The sequence below is a fragment of the Montipora foliosa genome, chromosome 11 (genome assembly GCF_036669935.1).
Source record: "Montipora foliosa isolate CH-2021 chromosome 11, ASM3666993v2, whole genome shotgun sequence".
NCBI lineage: Eukaryota > Metazoa > Cnidaria > Anthozoa > Scleractinia > Acroporidae > Montipora > Montipora foliosa.
Window position 1 is genome coordinate 27047008 of NC_090879.1, and position 5000 is coordinate 27052007.

The 5000-nt window shown below is 39.5% G+C and overlaps 1 protein-coding gene across 2 annotated transcripts in view; it reads right to left on the reverse strand.

Annotated features, from left to right (window-relative positions):
• LOC137974624 (tetratricopeptide repeat protein 28-like) overlaps positions 1–5000 on the reverse strand; it is a 14605-nt gene that overhangs the window by 9110 nt on the left and 495 nt on the right. The window contains exon 2 of one of the 2 annotated variants that reach the window (XM_068821539.1): positions 4923–4994. The gene's annotated coding sequence lies outside the window, so the exon portion shown is untranslated. Of the gene's footprint in view, positions 1–4922 lie in introns of both variants that reach the window. The other variant, XM_068821538.1, reaches the window with a different exon arrangement.

Below are 5000 nucleotides of genomic sequence, written 5' to 3' on the forward strand. Positions count from 1 at the left end.
TTCTACGATTTAGCCATAATCGCACGGCTCTCGCTGGGGAGAGACCTTTGATCATTTTAAACATCAATGTGGCTTTAGTCTTTTTCCGGCGTGTAATATTAGATTATCCCAATTAACCATATTTAAAAGGAAACTGGCACTTTGTGTCGTAATTGGACCTAGCAATCGCTCTGGCAGCTCTATTTTGAAGGTTTTGGAGTTTATCACTTAAAGTTCAGTTGCAATTGCCCCAAACGGAGCTACAATAATCAAAGGTGGGGTAAGATGAACGCTTGATAGATTTGGAGGGCAGTGCCTTGTTCTGAGATGAATGGTCTTATACGTTTAAGGGCACCTGTAGTTGTAAATATCCTCGTACTAATTTCATCTATAGGTTTAGACCACGAGAGGTGGTCGCATTGTCGAGGTTGAGCCAACCTTCGCTTTCAAGATCGTGTAAGGGATGACCTGCAGTATTACCGTATCCAAATAAAAGGATTAAAACACGCATGGGTGCCTGAAGCCGGGTTACAGCCGAACTTGCCTTTCGACACCATTCACATTGGTTTTTTTTTCTTATTTCTGAAGCTGCATTTTAAAAGGTGGTAAGATGTTTCTATGAGCACCAAGCATTTTAAAGGCTTGACTGGAAGTTTTAACTTCCTTTAAAATCTAACATGGACGAATTTGCAATTAGGTTATTTGAGGGAAACGAAGATTAATTTAAGCAACATAAATAAACCTGACTTCCGCTTTAGTTTCTATCAATAACGGAATAGACCCTTCCACGGTTTTTGACCGCCATCTTGGCTGGGGGGCAAACACGTGCACGGCTAAATTTACAGTTAATGTATGAGATTTTTGCCGACTTTGAACCACTGTAACGCCGCTCAAAAGAGAAAAAGGAGGGTAAGACGTCCGTAAAGTCGAATAATAAATCTTCTTATGTTGCTTTTAATTTCGCGGCAATTTGCCGTGACGATTTTAGAAGGGTTTGTATGGAATCTTAAAAATTCATTTATGGTCGTTGTAGCCTAAATCTGTTCTTTATATTTCATGAAAGTAATCTCAGTATAAATGTCTTTTAACACACACTATCACTGTGGAGATGTGTCTTTTTTTATCGGTGCTACAGCGGTTCACAGTCGGCCAAAATCCCATACGTTTACTGTAAATTTAGCTGTGTTTGCCCCCCCAACCAAGATGGCGCCGAACACTGTGGAAAAGTGTATTGGCTTTGGTTTAAACAGCTTCAAGATTTAAGTCATGAGTGGGTGCAAAAATCGATCATTTTGCGCTAACACACTCAGCCTTTTACTAAAGGATAATCCGAACAGGAGTGAAACAGGAACTGTTTAGTCACGGGCACTTTCAATGGATGAATAAGGCTGACTGTAGAAACGGGCGTATTAATGGAACCACAGAGCACTGAATAGTGAACGAGGGGAAATTCCCTTTTTCGGGATGCAATTACAACAGGCCAATATCTACATATTTGAATCATGGATGACTTCAGCTTACCAATAACTCCGAATCAACTCCTTTTTTTAATAAGTCATCCACTGAGCAAAACAGTCCTGCTTTACTTGCTTGATCATCTTCCAGCAAATAAAATCAAATAACTCATGTCGAGTTTGACAGTTGAAAAATTCAGCATCGCGTTGCCAATGAAAACCGAGTGAACTAGAATGCTGGCACAATAGAGAACTAACGCTTTGGAAAGAAATATTCCTTCTGAAAAATCAGTTGCTTCTTGAATTGAATCTTTACGCATTCACGCCACCTTGTTTTGCATTTGACTTACCAATTGCTATATGGCAAAACGCGTTTCAGGTAATCAGAGAGGTCTAAACGTTACTTATCACTAAAAACCCAGCACAATGACCACTTTAGCAAAGAAAAACTTAAAGGAGAGGACTCGTCATAAAATGTCCCATTCATTTATTTGATCATAGTTGACTGGGTGTTCACAATAATTTATAAATGCACGCCAAGGATCAGCGGTTCATTGAGCAAGTTAGAGAATTTATTCATCAGCTATTGGAGCTTTAAAGTTACAAACTGTGAAACATCATAAGTCCATCACACGTAGAAAGGAATTGCATTGCGTTTGGGTAAGAACATAATACTCTATGTTCTAAGCCTTTTTGACTGGGAAGGGGCGGGGGCATTGAGGTCTATTAGAGACTGCAAATCCCCCTTCCCCTAAAAAAATCACCTAAAATTGCTTCTACAAACTGAATATCTGAACATTCCAAATACATTGTTGATGCATGCATGATATGGGCTAAACGTATTCATGTTATAGTCAAGTATTTGTGGATGCCTTGGTTGTGAATATCGCGTATCCTCTATCTACATGTAGTTTGTGTTTTTCGGCTTAAATGTAAGAGATCCAGATCCCCGCCAAAAAATTGTCCCTACGTGGATGATAATGCATTGCAACAGAGGACGTAAGATAGTTGAAGAGAGCGGAAAGAAAGATTCTGCTACCAAATGCATGAGTGGTATCGATAAGGCGGGACAGTGAACTGTCACGAGAAAAGAATAGCGACAATTAAATAGTCATTTATGCTTCATGCTTCATATAGTCTGACTGATATTGTTGGCAAGGCATTGCCCTGGGCGAGCTCCGTTTACTGGGACACAAATAATACTACATTTGTTTGGGATATTTTGGCCAAGCCCTGATGGGCTAGGCCGTTTATTGAAAATCAGCATGGTAATCTAGGAAATACCCAAATATAGAAGACATGATCCCAGCAAAGGTGAGGGGACACACGCCATCAGCAACAAAGTAAAAATAGGGAGGGTGGAGAGGGAAAATTGATTTGACTCTGTTGAATCAGCCTCCGCCTAGCTTGTACAAATGGTGAATGATCTAGAGAAAATCCAGGATGACAGAAATGCTCAAGGTGCAACATGAGAAATAACTAACTAAGTATGTCACACTCAGCATAAATCCATTTATTTCCTCTTGGCAATAGACTTCCTGCATCGATGGAGTTTTCGAATAAGTTAAAAAACAAGAAAGCCTGAGATCATTTCATTTTGAGTCGTTGTATATCGTGTTATCGTATTAGACTAAATATGAAAGGCACACATTTCGTGTAACTCTAACATAACGGTTGTGATGAGAATAATTTAATTTTAATGTAGATCTGCAAAAATCGGGTTTCTTTGTCTAAACCTCAATTAGATGGCTTATTGGACGCCCTAAGACGTAACAAACTCGGGAAAAACTCCGGAATGAAACAGGATGACAAGTTAGGAACATCCTGGTTTTGGGCCATAACGCTTGACTGGTTAGGCAAAATTGCCAGATACGAAAACTTAAAAGTAAATTAAGTCTAAGACATTATTATAAAAACTAAAGTTTACCACGAAGCAGGACTTAAGCTAACATCGATCAACGATTTACTTCACCACTGATGCAAAAGACAAACTTCAAGTGCTACTATGACCAAAAAATCAATTCTCCTTTTTCTTTGAATTTCAAAACTATGTTAACTAATGCACCAGTCAAAGTAAACCCCGACCTCCCCCCCCCCCCCCCCCCCTGGGACATGTGGGGCTTTAGTGAGGCTTTATCGCCATGTTAGCAGTTCTTTGAGGCCCCAGTATGTGGGGGATTCGCGCGTTTTGTTACTCTTGTGCAGAGGGGTGTGGGGCATTAGTAGGGCATTCGTTCTAATCCAAGATGGCGGCCATCGTTCCTGCAAGGACTTCTGGGTACATTTGGCCTCATGCGATCACTCAAGATGGCGGACGTTAAGTGTTAACAGGTATTTGTGGAATCCGTTTTATTGTTATTGAAATCAGTACATCGATTGATTTAGGGCATAGATTTAAGAAGGCAAACACTTTAATACTCTTTTTGCCGATGAAGTTTTGTTTTGCTGCCCTGTAGAAAGGAATAAATTCGTTCGTTTAATAATTGTTTGTATTCCTTGTAGATGGAAAACTTTCCTTTCCTTTGTTAGTGGTATCTATCAAATGACAACCTTTCTGAATATTGTTAAAATAACTTACGGAATGTTATGACTAACATTGTCCTAACAATAAACTGGCATTGTTAAAATTATTTTCATTCTACTGCCTTGTGAATTTTTCAAGGGCAAATCCATTAGGAACATCTTCAGTTGCCCTAGGGGGTGGGGCATTTTCTGTTATTTCCTGCAAAATATTTCTCCACATAGTGGGGCATTTGTCACTTTTTGCAGGCTATTGAAAACCAATCCCCACCTATATCCCGGGGTTGGGGGGGGGGGGGGGTTGGTCAGGGTTTACTTTGACTGTTGCATAAACACTACGTGACCCAAGTTTTAAGCCTCGATTTCAAAAAGTTTATTTTAACTAGAATTTTCCTATTTAATGGTCCGCCCTTACTGACTTTGAAATATTTGAGAGAGCTGGATCGAGGAGAAAATAACGTAAAAGACTCATTAGTTTAAGAATGCAATGCGTGTGTACGTGGCTTAATTAATATGCAGCACGGAAGATTCGGGCTTTCAGACTTTTAAACTAGTGTTTTGCATATAAAATGAACTGCATTTTAAACTGCATTAGTAAATGACGTCACTTTCCCTAGATCCTACCCTCTGAGGTCCCTCGGCCAGTTTTGAACGTGAATAATAGCGGAACGTGAAATCCAAAATTTACACTCAAAGTAAACAGCCTTTGGATAAATATCCAAGAGCAAAATTTTTCCATTGAGGTGTTGAGCAAACACACAGAAAATCTGAAGAAAAAACTTTTGTTCAATTCAAACAGGCGTTACGGTTGTTTTGTAAAGCCTGCAGGCCTAGGATATTGTTCATTCGTCCTGATTTTGAATCACAGCCGTTGGCGAACCGGTATAGTAAAGCACACAACGCTAGTTTCAATACCCTTGAAGTATTAAAGTATTTAAGATCATTAGGACGAACTTGAAAATTACTGACCTTTTTTTCCTGAGGCACTCAGAAAGACACAGCATAGTAATTAGAACGCGACCAAAGAACGAAATCTGCAGTCTGATA